Source organism: Rana temporaria, chromosome 3 (assembly GCF_905171775.1).
Source record: "Rana temporaria chromosome 3, aRanTem1.1, whole genome shotgun sequence".
In the NCBI taxonomy this organism is placed as follows: domain Eukaryota; kingdom Metazoa; phylum Chordata; class Amphibia; order Anura; family Ranidae; genus Rana; species Rana temporaria.
Genome location: NC_053491.1, coordinates 461,299,172 through 461,315,939, shown reverse-complemented (window position 1 = coordinate 461,315,939; position 16,768 = coordinate 461,299,172). Strand labels below are relative to the sequence as shown.

The window sequence follows — 16,768 nt, the reverse complement described above, 5'->3', positions numbered from 1 at the left end:
TAAAAAACCGGTAGAAAAAAAAAAACAGATCGTCTGTGGGGAAATCCATCGGTCAAAAATCCACGCATGCTCAGAATCAAGTCGACGCATGCTCGGAAGCATTGAACTTAATTTTTCTCAGCACATCGTTGTGTTTTACGTCACTGCGTTCTGACACAAATGGATTTTTAACTGATGGTGTGTAGGCAAGACTGATGAAAGTCAGCTTCATCAGATATCTGATGAAAAAATACATCGGCCCGTTTTCATCGGATGAACCGATCGTGTGTACAGGGCATTCCAAGATTTCCCTGTATTTGGCTCCATCCATCTTTCCATCAACTCTGATCAGTTTCCCTGTCCTTGCTGAAGAAAAGCATCCCCACAGCATAATGCTGCCACCACCATGTTTCACAGTGGGGATGGTGTGTTCAGGGTGATGTGCAGTGTTCGTTTTCAGCCACACATAGCGTTTTGCTTTTAGGCCAAAAAGTTGAATTTTGGTCTCATCTGACCAGAGCACCTTCTTCCTCATGTTTGCTGTGTCCCCCACATGGCTTCTCGCAAACTGCAAACAAAATTTCATATGGCTTTCTTTTAACAATGGCTTTCTTCTTTCCACTCTTCCATAAAGGCCATATTTGTGGAGAACACGACTAATAGTTGTCCTGTGGACAGATTCTCCCACCTGAGCTGTGGATCTCTGCAGCTCCTCCAGAGTTACCATGGTTGCTTCTCTGATGAATGCTCTCCTTGCCCGGCCTGTCAGTTTAGGTGGACGGCCATGTCTTGGTAGGTTTGCAGTTGTGCCATACTCTTTTTTCATTTTCAGATGATGGATTGAACAGAGCTCCATGAGATGTTTAAAGCTTGGGAGATTTTTTATAACCAAACCCCGCTTTACACTCCTCCACAACTTTACCCCTGACCTGTCTGGTGTGTTCCTTGGCCTTCATGATGCTGTTTGTTCACCAAGGTTCTCTAACTAACCTCTGAGAGCTTCACAGAACAGCTGTATTTATACTGAGATTAAATTACCCACAGATGGACTCTATTTACTAATTGGGTGATGTCTGAAGACAATTCGCTCCACTAGATCTTAGTTGGGGGTATCAGAGTAAAGGGGGCTGAATACAAATGCACACCACACTTTTCACATATTTATTTGTAAAAAAAAAAAATTAAAACCATTTTATCATTTTTCTTCCACTTCACAATTATGTGCCACTTTGTGTTGGTCTATCACATAAAATCCCAATAAAATATTTTTAAATTTCTGTTTGTAACATGACAAAATGTGAAAAATGTTAAGGGGTATGAATACTTTTTCAAGGCACTGTACATACATTAAAAATGAAATGCCTCCTGCGCATAATTGTGATAGTCTGGTATAGGTATAGAACATGGTGCTTAACCTGTTGCTCTCCAGCTGTTGTGGAACTACAAGTCCCATGAAGCATTTCAAGGCTGACAGTTATAAGGCATGACTCCCAGTGGCTTGAGGCACGATGGGACTTCAGCAACACCTGGAGGGCCCCAGGTTGAGCTCCCATGGTATAGAACAGGGATATGCAATTAGCGGACCTCCAGCTGCTACAAAACTACAAGTCCCATCATGCCTCTGGACGTCATGCTTGTGGCTGTCAGAGTCTTGCTATGCCTCATGGGACTTGTAGTTCTGCAACAGCTGGAGGTCCGCTAATTGCATATCCCTGGTATAGATGACAGCTCCACATCACTGGGCAATTGCTTTTAGCCTTGCTGCCCTCTAGGACTGGGGATGTCCTGACAAAACAAACAAGAGGGAGCACCAGCCTACTGCATTATTCCATTCATTTTATTTTATCAGTTCCCACCCAGGCCAATTCTGAAATTTCTCTCCTGCATGTAAAAATCTGTGCAGCGGAACCCTGGTTTACGAGCAACTTAAATCTTGACTCGGTTTGCGAGTATTGTCTCTCAAAACAAGCATAATTCAAGCTAATGGGGTTTGCAGTAAGTACTGCATTTGAGCAGAGGTGATACTTGGAACGGTTCGGAGCCGTTCGAAAAAAAATCGGAATCACTCGGAAATACTCAGTTTCCAAGCCTTTCTGAGGGTTTACGAGATCAGTCAAGCTGTCCCCAAGTATTTCCGAGGCTCTCCAGCGCCCCTCCTCCTCCTCTGATCACATGCGGTATTGCTTGCCATAGAGGTCAATGCGGAACAAATTATCTTACTTTCCATTGACTTCTATGGGGAAACTCGCTTTGATATGCGAGTGCTTTGGATTACAAGCGTTCTCCTGGAACTGATTATGCTCGTAATCCAAGGTTCCACTGTTTTTTTTTTTGCTAGAAAATTACTTAGAACCCCCCTCAAACATTTATATAATTTTTTAGAGAATAAAATGGTGGGTGATGCAACTTATATATGTCACATGGTATTTGCACAGCGTTTTTTTTTTTTTTTTTTTAAATATAAAAGATTTTTTTTTTTTTGTTTTTTTTTATTCAAAACCGTATTTCTTTACGCTGACGCTTTTTAAAAAAAAAAAAATAAAATTTAACTTTTCATGTTGGTTTTAAATAATTTTCTACCAATGTCTACTTTTGAAAATTTACTTTTGTATTTTTTTAAATAAAATATATGTTTTATATATTATTAAAAGTGGATATGTTTTAAATTGATCCTCTGTAACATTTTTTTTATTATTTGTTACCATTTGGAAATATATCTGTCCTATTTCTTTTAGCTTACGTGGTACTATTCAGGCTATATTGGATCTCAGATTTCACCATTGTCGGTAAAGGTAGGTAGCGACCGATTTGGTTGGGTCGGAAAGGAACCGGCCGAATTTAGATCCGTGTGTGGCCCTCGCTTTTCGACAGAAGTCATTTGGAATTTTGACTCTTTTTGATCAGTCGTGCTGGAAATCTTTCATTTGTTCAGCCTGCTGGCAGAATGAAAAGAAACTCAGTGGGCTAAATTCAGATAGGTTACGCGGATCTAAAGATCCGCTAACCTATCTGATTTACGTTACGCCGCCGCTATTTTTTGAGGCAAGTGCTTTATTCAGAAAGCACTTGCCTCTAAAGTTGCGGCGGCGTATCGTAAATCCCCGGCGGAATTCAAATTCCGCGGCTAGGGGGCGTGTACTATTTAAATCAGGCGCGTCCCCGCGCCAATCCAACAGCGCCGTCCGCAAATTTTTCTCAGCGTGCATTGCTCCAAATGACGTCGCAAGGACGTCATTGGTTTCGACGTTAACGTAAATTACGTCCGGCCGTATTCACGAAACGACTTACGCAAACGACGTAAAAAATTCAAAACTCGGCGCGGGAACGACGGCCATACTTAACTAAGGATACGCCGCACTTACCCCTTCTATAGCAGGGGTAACTTTCCGCCGGAAAAAGCTGAACGCAGTAAAAAAAAAGCGCTGGGCGGTCATTCGTTTCTGAATCGGCGTAAATGCTCATTTGCATATTCGACGCGTAAAAGATATGGAAGCGCCACCTAGCGGCCGGTCTGGAATTGCAGCCTAAGATCCGACGGTGTAAGTCACTTACGCCTGTCGGATCTTAGGCATATCTATGCATAACCTGATTCTATGAATCGGGCGCATAGATACGACGGCCGGACTCAGAGATACGACGGCGTATCAGGAGATACGCCGTCGTATCTTCTTTCTGAATCCGGACCACTGTGTATACCCAGCTTAACACAATCTAGGGAAATGTTTGGACCCTCCCTATGGGGATCACACTGCGACCTTGGCTTAACCACTTAAGGACCGAATCTCTTTCTGAGATTTGGTGTTTACAAGTTAAAAACATTTTTTTTTTTTGCTAGAAAATTACTTGGAACCCCCAATCATTATACATTTTTTTCTAACACCCTAGAGAATAAAATGGCAGTCGTTTTAATACTTTGTCACACTGTATTTGCGCAGTGGTCTTACAAACATACTTTTTTTTTATAAAAAAATAAGACAACAGTAAAGTTAGCTCAATTTTTTTTTTTATATTGTGAAAGATAATGTTATGCCCAGTAAATTGATACCCAACATGTCATGCTTCAAATTTGCGCCCGCTCGTGTAATGGCGACAAAATTTTACCCTAAAAATCTCCATAGACGTTTAAAAAATTCTACAGGTTGCATGTTTTGAATTATAGAGGAGGTCTAGGGCTAGGGCTAGAATTATTGCTGTCACTGTCACGATCGCGGCGATACCTCACATGTGGTTTAAACACCGTTCTTACATATGCGGGCGCTGCTCACGTATGCGTTCGCTTTTGCACGTGAGCTCGTCGGGACGGGTCGCGTTTGAAAATTATTTATTTTCTTATTTATTTTACCTTTTTGTTTTTATTTTTTACACTGTTCTGGTACAAAAAAAATGGTGTCACTTTTATTCCTATTACATGTAAACATCCCTTGTAATAGAAAAAAACATGCCAGGTCCTCTTAAATATGAGATCTGGGGTCAAAAAGACCTCAGATCCTATATTTACACTAAAATGCAATAAAAAATAATAAAAATCATTGAGCACCAGCCGCCACTGATATTATTATCACACCGTTACAGTCAGGCCATTTTTTAAGGGAGGACATAGGTACAGCACCTCCAGCACTAAATGTATATAATGGCAAGGGGTGCTGCGGTGTGCTGGAACAAGGTCATCCAGTGCCCAGGGCAAAGATGCAAAACTGCGCCCACCTTTCCCTTAGGGTCAGTGCACCACCATCCCTGCAATAAACCATTGTGCCCAGGGCAGCTTTCCCTCCTGCCCACCCCTTGTCCCGCCCCTGGCTGGAGGTTCTATTGATGATGGGGGGGATACTGTATATACTCGAGTATAAGCCAAGTTTGCTTCCTCGGCTTATACTAGAGTCACCTTTTTGTGCCTGATCTTCAGGACTTAGGGGACTCGGTACCGACCGGTCGTACCCAGAACTTAGTACACATGTAGCTCCATTTCTACTCTACAAGTGTGCAAAGTTTGTTGTCTGGGGGACCTACGGCTGGGAGCACCGATTTTTCAAAGCCGGGCACCCCTTCCATAGACTCCCATGTTAAACGTCAGTCTAGTAATGGGCACAGTGAGGCATGCACATGGACACAGTGTGGCAAAGTGAGGCATGCAGATGGACACCCTAGGCTTATACTCGGGTCCCAGTTTTTTGTGGTAAAATTGGGTGCCTCGGCTTATATTCGGGTCGGCTTATACCTCGAGTATATACGGTAGTTGGTTGTAGGGGGTATATTGTTGCTGGAGGAGGGGGGCGCTATTGTTGCTGAGGGGAACTATTGTTGCTGGCTGCAGGTTATCTATTTTACTACTTTTTATGTTATCAACAAATTCCATACAAATTACTAGCACAACAAAATAATACTTGCTTCTTTACTCTCTAAAAGGGGCGGTACTGAGAGATGGGTAGGGGGTGGAACCAAATGACAGTGCGTAGGGGTGGAGACAAGGGGTGACTTGGAAGGGGAAGTACCTGTGCCTATTCTCTGAGAAAAAAAGCCCCGGCTACAATACACCTACTACAATTGTATCTAGTAAATAATAAATAAAATGCTCCACAATATATCCTAAATTATGTGTCACTATACATTCAGCATATGAAATAAAGTCTCAGATCAAAAAGAAGATATGATCCTAAGTAATATTTTCATAAAGTGTTTAATGTTTTCTTCTTATAAAACAATTGCACCACCACCTCCTGTGCCTGTTACCCAGCTCTGACTGACGCAGTTCGTCACTTTGTGGACTTTGTTATAACCTGCTATAACCTATTTAGCAGAATGACAATCGTCGTTGATTTCATAATTTTTACCCATATAAACATCAATACTCCCTAATCTTCCTCTAATCAGAGAATCTTGCATATAGCAAAATATAATAAATATGCAAATCATTGTAAGTTGTTATCAATAAAATTATAAAAAAAAATACACAAAAATTTTACAAAAGAATATTAATAGAAAAGTAGTCAAATAAAATGCATTATATTATCTATCTAGAATGTTTATATTTTAAATATATATGTGTAATATTACCCGCTTGCCGACTGCCTAACGATGATATACATCGGCAGAATGGCACGGCTGCACAAAGCAACGTACCTGAATGTTGCTTTGAAATTGCCGCCGTGGGTCCCGTGGACTCGATATCCGCCGGTGTCCCGCTATCGTGCCACGGTGCTGCAGAACAGGGAGATGCATATGTAAACAAGGCATTTCCCTGTTCTGTGAAAAACATATTCTAAAACCCTAAAAATGGTGTAATAAAATATAAGCAGCGCTGTAAACAATGGAAGATGAAATATCAGTTTTCACAGGTATTCAAAAATGTCCATAAACATCACCATGTGACAAAAGTGAATATGTGCACAAATTGCCAAAAATATATATAAATGTGTTTAAATATTAATTAAATATAAGTCCATATATTACATCAAGTAGGAAAAAATAATGATAATAGCTTCCAATCTTCCACCACACCCGGTGTCAGTAAATCCTCTCCCATCAGATACAAAACTCACCAACTCAAATTGCCTTACACTCTCGTGTTCGGCATGTAAACATGTACAAAAATACCTCACTGGTAGGTATAGCAGATAATCCCAGTTCCAACCAATTCACTGCCAGAAAGCTCCGCATGTAAATAAAAGAAGTGCTAAAAAATAGCGTGATACCGTAAAATCAGTTTAATAACACACTTAAATCTTCAAATATAGCACTCACATGAATCTCAAAAAATAGAGCAATACACTGCACAGCAAACACTCATTCAGAGATGAACCGAAAACAGAGTATATTGGTCGCGGCTGACCCAAGGTGTCCACTGATAGCTCACCACCTCCCCGCTGTTCCTTCCTGGATCTCCGCTTCCTTGATATGTCACACGTTCACTTCAGATGGTTGCCTCACAGCCACGCCCGACTTGTTTCGTCATAAAAGACTTGGTCATGGGATTGGCTGTGCGGCGCAGTAAACCCTTGTTTTATCCCCCCTACATGAACTCAGGGCGAAAGTAAAACACCATCCTCCGACTATGGGCGGAAGAATGATCTCCACTGTCGCCTCTCCATAGGCTCAACGGGTGTCCCTGTGACCTTAATACACTCGCTTCTGGTTGCAAAATTTCAATTAGATACAATATATCTCCGTCATTAAAACCTTCCTACAATCTCTTCGCATACTTACCTGGCAGGGGAGACACCATGATCATGAAGGTGGTTCTCCCAGGGCGAGGCACGGCTATTGCACACTCTAGGCCGTGCTGATTGTTGTTGTCTTCCCTGCCGCTTCTCGGCCTTTTGGCTGGGACTGGGTGTGGTATCTGTCCTTATCAGTTGTCAGCGGAGCGCTGAAGCACCTCCTACATGGGGAGGATGGATGCAATCCAATGACGTCATTGCACCTGGAAGGATGGTTTCAGCAGGGACTACGCTGTGCTGCCCGACAGAATACTGGGGGCCGGCCCATGGTTGAGTCTGAGCCATCTGGAAGGGTGCTTCTGGTGAGGATGGGTACTGCGCTTGGTCTTGGTCTTTTTGCCGAGTTCTAGTCTGGCCTTCTGGCTGGCTGGTGTAAGTGCTATCTCTGTCAGCGATCCGATTGGAGGAGCTGGTAATGCCCTGGGATAAGACGGGGTAGAGCCATGCAAATCCGCTGGGTTGACGGAGGGTCTGGAGGGACTAGTATTGGTGGAGGCTGTTACCTGAGCGGCAGTTCTCCCCAAGAAAACCTTGAAGGGCTCTCTAGCTGGCAGGGGTGGAGGGCTGCACTGGCCGGTCGGATATGGAACGAAAAGCCTATGGTGCATGTGCCCCTGGAGTGGCAGTCCAGGGGTATCTGAAGATCACTGTGTGTGAGGGACACATTGATTTAAGGATACCACGGTCACTGCACCAGATACACGCTTTTTTTAGCACCTGCCTCCTGGGCCGGGCCTTTTGGCTAGGACCGGAGGAATTTTTTATTCCTGGCCGGAGGGCCTGGTCATTGTTTCACCACAATGGCCACTTCTTTCACTCTCCTCTCCGCTATCCCTTCCCCCACTTTATTTTATTTAAGCCTGTGTTTGTCACTTTTTTGTCTTTTTTTGTTGTGCACGTTTTGTCACTGTGTGATTAGTAGGGTGCGGGTCCTCGGGCCAGCCCTGAACGTCTTGGGAGTGGGTGGACATGGCCTTCTGGCTTAGTTCGCCTGCTCTCATGGGGTCTCCCTTCGGGGGAGCCCCACCTAGTACTGGGAGGGTTCTGTTTCGGCAGTCCCTCCGAGGAAGTTGGGTCCGTGTCGGCTTCGGTTGCTCGGACCACAGTACCTCAGTCCCCGTCTGGAGCCTAACGCCCCGGGGGATCAGGGTTTGGGTCCCTCTTCACAGGAGGACCACTTAACGTTGCACCCGTCTGCACGTTTTTGTGAACACTCTTTATGTGTGTGCACATTTTTTCTGCACCGGGTGGAGTTTTTTGGGTGTGTTCACACGCCATAGGCTTTTCAAAAAAAAAAATCTCTTCGCATACATACTTACCTGGCAGGGGAGACACCATGATCATGAAGGTGGTTCTCCCAGGGCGAGGCACGGCTATTGCACACTCTAGGCCGTGCTGATCGTTGTTGTCTTCCCTGCCGCTTCTCAGCCTTTTGGCTGGGACTGGGTGTGGTATCTGTCCTTATCAGTTGTCAGCGGAGCGCTGAAGCACCTCCTACATGGGGAGGGTGGATGCAATCCAATGACGTCATTGCACCTGGAAGGATGGTTTCAGCAGGGACTACGCTGTGCTGCCCGACAGAATACTGGGGGCCGGCCCATGATTGAGTCTGAGCCATCTGGAAGGGTGCTCCTGGTGAGGATGGGTGCTGTGCTTGGTCTTGGTCTTTTTGCCGAGTTCTAGTCTGGCCTTCTGGCTGGCTGGTGTAAGTGCTATCTCTGTCAGCGATCTGGTTGGAGGAGCTGGTAATGCCCTGGGGTACGACAGGGTAGGGCCGTGCAAATCCGCCGGGTTGGCTGGCAGGGGTGGAGGGCTGCACTGGCCGGTCGGGGGGTCGGATATGGAACGAAAAGCCTATGGTGCATGTGCCCCTGGAGTGGCAGTCCAGGGGTATCTGAAGATCACTGTGTGTGAGGGACACATTGATTTAAGATACCACGGTCACTGCACCAGATACACGCTTTTTTTAGCACCTGCCTCCTGGGCCGGGCCTTTTGGCTAGGACCGGAGGAATTTTTTATTCCTGGCCGGAGGGCCTGGTCATTGTTTCACCACAATGGCCACTTCTTTCACTCTCCTCTCCACTATCCCTTCCCCCACTTTATTTTATTTAAGCCTGTGTTTGTCACTTTTTTGTCTTTTTTTGTTGTGCACGTTTTGTCACTGTGTGATTAGTAGGGTGCGGGTCCTCGGGCCAGCCCTGAACGTCTTGGGAGTGGGTGGACATGGCCTTTTGGCTTAGTTCTCCTGCTCTCATGGGGTCTCCCTTCGGGGGAGCCCCACCTAGTACTGGGAGGGTTCTGTTTCGGCAGTCCCTCCGAGGAAGTTGGGTCCGTGTCGGCTTCGGTTGCTCGGACCACAGTACCTCAGTCCCCGTCTGGAGCCTAACGCCCCGGGGGATCAGGGTTTGGGTCCCTCTTCACAGGAGGACCACTTGACGTTGCACCCGTCTGCACGTTTTTGTGAACACTCTTTATGTGTGTGCACATTTTTTCTGCACCGGGTGGAGTTTTTTGGGTGTGTTCACACGCCATAGGCTTTTAAAAAAAAAAAAAATCTCTTCGCATACATTGCACGAGTGTTTGAGGGGCACTCATCGTGTGGCACCTTCAGGTCACTGATCTCCACAACACACTTTTCACACCTGCCGCTTGGGCCGGGCCTTTTGGCTAGGACCAGTGGAATTTTTATCCTGGCCGGAGGGCCGGCCAATGTATTTCACATTGGTCACTTTCCTCACCTTCCCATCTTCCTTTTCCCCACTTTCTTTTATTATTTTCCCCTGTTTGTCTTGTTTTGTCACTTTTTCTGTTTGGTGCTTGCACTTTTAGTGTGGCGAGTAGGGTGCTGGTCCTCGGGCCGGTCTCTGAAAGTCTTGGGAGTTGGTGGACTCGGCCTTTTGGTTAGGTTCACCGGCTCTCATGGGGTCTCCCTTCGGGGGAGCCTCACCGAGGAGGGTTCTGTTTCGGCAGTCCCTCCGAGGATGTTGGGTCCTTGTGGCTTTGGCTGCTTGGACCAAGATGGGTCCATATGGCTTCGGCTGTATGGACCACAGTAACTCTTTTCCCTGTCAGGAGCCTAACGCCCCGGGGGATCAGAGACGGGTCCTTTTCGGAGGACCACTGAGGTATGCACCCGTTGCAGTTTTTTGTGATGTCACTCTTTATGTGTGTGCACATTTTTCCCTGCACTGGGTGGAGTTTTTGGGTTGTGTTTTGCACGCCACAGGCTTTTCAACAGAAAAAAAAAAATCTCTCTGCAAGGGGGGATCGTGACTGATAAGCGCACTCGCCTAGCTCACAACAGTGTTGACTACCTCACGTTTATAAAAATGAATGAAGCATGGATCTCGGAGGAATTCAACACATGTGACCAGTAGACCATGTTCAGTAGACATATTCACATAACAGACTGACTGTTGGCCAGGCTGGTTGGATCCAATACATCACACACCATCATGGTCTGCCGCTGGAGACACTACAATGGACAATGTGTCGTGTCTTCTTCTGGAGGGGTGGGAGCAACTTCCCTCTGCTGCCAGAAACAATAGAGCATCTGTAGACTTTGATTGGCCAAGGTGGAGAGGCGGGGTGGATGACATCATGATCTTCACATCGCCCAATCAGAGCCTGCTAAGTATTGACAGAAATACAAGGCAGTTCCTTAGAGGCAGAGGGATCGGAGCACAGACACTCTATTGTTTTCCTCTGTAGTGGGAGGGCACTGAAAGGGTATTTATTTTAGTTCTGGACATTAGATTTAAATGGAAAAAAGCAGAGATTTGTGTATTTAGAAAAATGTATATAATACATTAATGAAGTAATATTAACTACTTGCCGACCACCTAACGTCTATGTACGTCGGCAGAATGGCTTATGTGGGCACGTGCCCGTGGGGCCCACAGACTCAAGGTCCACCGGTGTCCCATGAACGTTTCACATAGCTGCAGAAAGGGGAGATGCCTATGTAAACAAAGCATTTCCCTGTTCTGCCTAGTGACAGGACACTGATCTACTGCTCCCTGTCATCAGGAGCAGTGATCACTGTTGTGTCACTCGTAGCTCAGCCCCCCCCCCCACAGTTAGAATCACTCCCTAGGACACACTTAACCCCTTTCCTGCCAGTGTCATTTACACAGTAATCAGTGCATTTTTATAGCACCGATCGCTATATAAATGACAACGGTCCCAAAATAGCATCAAAAGTGTCCAATATGTCCGCCATAATGTCGCAGTCACGATAAAAATCACAGCCATTGCTAGTAAAAAAATAATAATAATAAAAATGCCATAAAATTATCCCCTATTTTGTTGACACTATAATTTGTGCGCAAACCAAACAATATATGCTTATTGCGATTTTACCAAAAATATGTAGAAGAATATATATCTGCCTAAGCTGAGGAAAAAATATTTTTTTTCGATTTTTGGGGGGATATTTATTATAGCAAAAAGTAAAAAAATGTGATTTTTTTTCAAAATTTTTGTTCTTTTTTGTTTATAGCGCAAAAAATAAAAACCGCAGAGGTGATCAAATACCACAAAAAGAAAGCTCCATTTGTGGAATAAAGGACTTCAAATGTGTTTGGGTACCACACCGCATGACCGCGCAATAGTCCGTTAAAGTGACGCAGTGCCGAATCCAAAAAGTACCCTGGTCAGGAAGGGGGTAAATTCTTCGGGGGCTGAAGTGGTTAATACAAACAATAAAAAAAGCATAACTATAGTCAAGCTGAGTAAAGATGTCACACAATCAAAGTCTCAGCTGACGTTATATTGCATTGTAATGAGATGAACAAATCTACTTTGATTTCATTAGTCTTTGGAATCTCAAATGTAGGACTCTATGTACGAAATACTCACATATTCAGAGCAAAAATTGCTGTATTGTCTCTGATGTACATAGTTCCTATATCATCAGCGCCATCTAGGGGCCATAGTGCTTTTTCCCATTTGAAATTAGGCAAACTGTAGAAAAACACATTAAGGCCACTAGATGGTGCTGATGATATTGGAAATAATCATATTAGGGAAAATACAGCAAATATTCATTCTCACTGGGTGGAGTTTTTATAATTTAATTGTGGGGTTAATTATGGCAATTTTTAGGGGTTAAAGTGATATAACAAGTAATTTGGCCGCACCCTCTTTGCATGTCACTTCCTGTATGTAAATATAACACAGGAATCATGGGAAAGGAATCCTGGGTCATTTATATTAGATCAGTTTCAATATTATGAGAAGGAATAGACTCATAAAAGTATTAAAAGGGGCATTTTTTTATTTTGAAAAAAATAATAAATAATAGAGCCTATCAGTAATAATGTCTCCCTGAGCTGAGTGATGATGTCATAATATTGGGTGTTGTGTGAGATCATTACATTGTATTGTCAGTGAGGTCAATCCTTACCTGTTCCTCCTTATGGAGAAACAGAAATGATGAATGGAGGGGGATGAGTGCTGATTACACAATCTCCCCCACTGCCTTGAATGACAACTCAGGGTGGTGTAATTCTGATACTAATCACTGACAATCACAGTCTTTAATGGTTTAACAACAGAATAGTAGGACCATGCAAATCCGTCAGGATGATGGAGGGGCTAGTATTGGTGGAGGCTGCTAACTTGAGCGGCAGTTCTCCCTAAGAAAACCTTGAAGGGCTCTCTAGCTGGCAGGGATGGAGGGCTGCACTGGCCGGTCGGGGGGTTAGATTTGGAAGGAAAAGCCTATGGTGCATGTGCCCCTGGAGTGGCAGTCCAGGGGTATCTGAGAATCACTGTGAGTGAGGGTCACTTTGATTTAAAGATACCACGGTCACTGCACCACATACACGTTTTTTTTTTTAACCACTTCGTTACCGGGTCTATTTTGGCACTGTTCTCCTTTATGTAAAAATCACATTTTTTTTGCTAGAAAATTAATCAGAACCCCCAAACATTATATATTTTTTTTGAGCAGACACCCTAGGGAATAAAATGGCGGTCATTGCAACTTTTTTTCTCGCACGGTATTTGCGCAATAATTTTTCAAACGCCTTTTTTTAGGGAAAAAAACAGTTTCATGAATTAAAAAATAACAAAACAGTAAAGTTAGCCCAATTTTTTTGTATAATGTGAAAGACGATGTTACGCCGAGTAAATAGATACCTAACATGTCACGCTTTAAAATTGCGCACACTCATGGAATGGCGCCATACTTCGGTACTTAAAAATCTCCATAGGCGACGCTTTAAATTTTTTTACAGGTTACTATTTTTGAGTTACAGAGTAGCTCTAGTGATAGAATTGTTGCACACGCTCTAACGCACGCGATGATACCTCACATGTGGGGTTTGAACGGTGTTTACATATGTGGGCGGGACTTGCATGCGCGTTCGCTTCTGCACGCGAGCGACCGGGACAGGGGCGTTTTAAATTTTTTTTTTTATTATTTTATTTTATTTTTTTACTTAATTTTTTTATTTTTACACTTTTTTTGACATTTTTTTTTTTTGATCACTTTTATTCCTATTACAAGGAATGTACACATCCCTTGTAATAGGAATCACTGTGACAGGTCCTCTTTATGGAGAGATGTGGGGTCAATAAGACCCCACATCTCTCCTACAGGCTTACAAGCATGAAATCGGTGGAAAACATTTCACCGATTACATGCCGACAGCCGCGATTGCGGCTTTGTTTACTTCCGGGTAAGTCGCGCCCGGCCCTCCGACGGTCATAGAGATGACTGTGACCGTCTGGTCACCAGTCATCTCTATGGTTCAGCAACGCGTGCCGGCCGATTCGCTCTCCGGGCCCCCGATGGCACGGGAGAGCCCGGAGAAGCACCGGATGGCGGCGGGAGGGGGGGGGGCGTCCCCTCCCGCTGCCTAGAAGAACGATCGAGCGGCGCTTTGATCGTTCTTCTGGTGCACAGAATCGCCGGCTGAAGACAGAGATATCTGAATGATGCCTGCAGCTGCAGGCATCATTCAGATATCACCACTCAAAGTCCAGGACGTCCCAGGACGGCCTACGGGTCTGAAGTGGTTAAGCACCTGCCTCCTGGGCCGGGCCTTTTGGCTAGGACCGGAGGAATTTTTTATTCCTGGCCGGAGGGCCTGGTCATTGTTGAACACAATGACCACTTCTTTTCACTCTCCTCTTCACTATCCCTTTCCCCCACTTTCTTTTATTTAAGCCTATGTTTGTCACGTTTTTGTCTTATTTTTGTTTGTGCACATTTTGTCTCACAGTGTGGCTATTAGGGTGCCGGTCCTCAGGCCAGCCCTGAATGTCTTGGGAGTGGGTGGACATGGCCTTCTGGCTTAGTTCGCCTGCTCTCATGGGGTCTCCCTTCGGGGGAGCCCCACCTAGTACTGGGAGGGTTCTGTTTCGGCAGTCTCTCCGAGGAAGTTGGGTCCGTGTCGGCTTCGGTTGCTCGGACCACAGTACCTCAGTCCCCGTCTGGAGCCTAATGCCCCGGGGGATCAGGGTTTGGGTCCCTCTTCACAGGAGGACCACTTGACGTTGCACCCGTCTGCACGTTTTTGTGGACACTCTTTATGTGTGTGCACATTTTTTCTGCACCGGGTGGAGTTTTTTTGGGTGTGTTCACACGCCATAGGCTTTTAAAAAAAAAAAAACCCTCTGCAAATGTACCATAATCGTTATCGCTTCTCGGCCTTTTGGCTAAGATCACGTGTAGTATCTGTTCTTATCAGTTGCCAGTAGGTGGTGCTAGGCTAACCGTCCTGAGTACACGGCGAGGTGGAAAGGGATGGTGGTCGGCAGATGCTAAGCCTGCTGGCGTGGAGGTGGAAGCCTTCTGATTTGGACGGAGAGGCATGAGGTCGAAGCTGGAGGGCTGGGCCCCTGGCCTTTGGCCTGGATTTGGTGGTGCCTGCCCCAGTCAGTTGTTCGGGAGAGAACCCTTGCTCCTCTTTTCGTCGGGAGGAACGTGATTAGGTGGGAGGGATGGGAGTTGTGGGAGTAGCCTGCTGAGGTGGGCTCTCCCTGATCTCTCTGAACTCCTACCTTCCTGGCTGGGAAGGGTGCTGCTGGTCCGGGCCGGGGGTCAGGGTCCATTGAAAAGCCTGTGGTGTTTGAGGGGCACTCACCGTATGGCACTTTGGTCACGATCTCCACAACACACTTTTTAACACCTGCCTCTAGAGCCGAGCCATTTGACTAGGACCAGGGGAATCTTTGTTTCCTGGTCGGAGGGCCAGCCATCGTATTGCACGATGGTCACTTTCCACTCACCTCTCCCACCTTCCTTCTTCCCCACTTTCTTTTTTATTTTACCCCCTTGTTTGTCACTTTAATGTCTTTTTTTGTTGGTGCACTTTTTGTACACCTTTGTGTGTGATGAGTAGGGTGCTGGTCCTCGGGCCAGCCTTGAAAGTGTTGGGAGTGGGTGGACATGGCCTTCTGGCTTAGTTCGCCTGCTCTCATGGGGTCTCCCTTCGGGGGAGCCTCACAGAGGAGGGTTCAATTTCGGCAGACCCTCCAAGGAAGTTGGGGCGTGTCGGATTCGACTGCACGGACCAAAGATTACTCTAGTCCCTGCCAGGAGCCTAATGCCCCGGGGGATCAGGGTTGGGTCCTTTTCGGAGGACCATTTGACGATGCACCCGTCAGTCTTTTGTGTTTCACTCTTTATGTGTGTGCACATTTTTTCCTGCACAGTTTTTGGGTTGTGTTATGCACGCCACAGGCTTTTCAATAGAAAAAAAAATTATCGTAGAGTTCATAAGTACAATGATAAAAAATATTAAAATATATTAAAATTAGCTTGACGGGCTAAGTTTGCCCCGAGCCTAGCCAACCTGTTTATGGCTGAATGGGAGGATAGGCACGTGTTCAGAAATCAGAGACCCCAGTTGCGGTTTTACCGCAGATTCATTGATGATTTCCTCTTTATTTGGGAGGGATCAGAGGGATCTGCCGTGGAGTTCTTGGAAACCCGGAACAAAAACAACAACAATATTAGATTGGAGTACCAGATTAGTGACAGGACCGTGAACTTTCTTGATGTCACTATAGAAAAAGGTTTGGGGGGCCTAAAGACTCAGGTCTATTTTAAGCCTACAGACTGAAATAGTTCTATTAGCCAGATTCAGGTAGGGGCGCATATCTTTAAGGCGGCGTGGCATATCGTATTTACGCTACGCCGCCTTAAGTCAGAGAGGCAAGTACTGTATTCCCAAAGCACTTGCCTCCTAACTTACGGCAGCGTAGCGTAAATGGGGCCGGCGTAAGCGCGCCTAATTCAAATGAGGATGGGGGGCATGTTTTATGTTAATGTTTGGTGACCCGACGTGATTGACGTTTTTTTACGAACGGCGCATGCACCGTCCGTGTACAAATCCCAGTGTGCATTGCTCCAAAGTACACTGCAAGGACGTATTGGTTTCGACGTGAACGTAAATTACGTCCAGCCCCATTCACGGATGACTTACGCAAACGACGTAAAAATTTCAAATTTCGACGTGGGAACGACGTCCATACTTAACATTGACTAGGCCAGCTATTTGTTGGAATAACTTTACGCCGGAAAACGCCTTACGTAAACAGCGTATCTTTACTGCGACG

At 45.3% G+C, this 16,768-nt stretch overlaps 3 non-coding genes and 1 pseudogene across 3 annotated transcripts; all 4 read left to right on the top strand.

Moving 5' to 3' along the window:
- Positions 1-7,171: 7,171 nt before the first annotated feature.
- On the top strand, positions 7,172-7,330 carry LOC120933887. Its single transcript, XR_005748148.1, has one exon. It is a non-coding gene; the product is annotated as a U1 spliceosomal RNA (small nuclear RNA).
- A 1,174-nt stretch (positions 7,331-8,504) lies between these two features.
- Positions 8,505-8,663, top strand: LOC120933875. Its single transcript, XR_005748140.1, has one exon. It is a non-coding gene; the product is annotated as a U1 spliceosomal RNA (small nuclear RNA).
- A 3,916-nt stretch (positions 8,664-12,579) lies between these two features.
- On the top strand, positions 12,580-12,711 carry LOC120934157. The gene has a single exon (XR_005748307.1). It is a non-coding gene; the product is annotated as a U8 small nucleolar RNA (small nucleolar RNA).
- A 2,132-nt stretch (positions 12,712-14,843) lies between these two features.
- LOC120933971 lies at positions 14,844-14,938 on the top strand (annotated as a pseudogene).
- Positions 14,939-16,768: the final 1,830 nt, after the last annotated feature.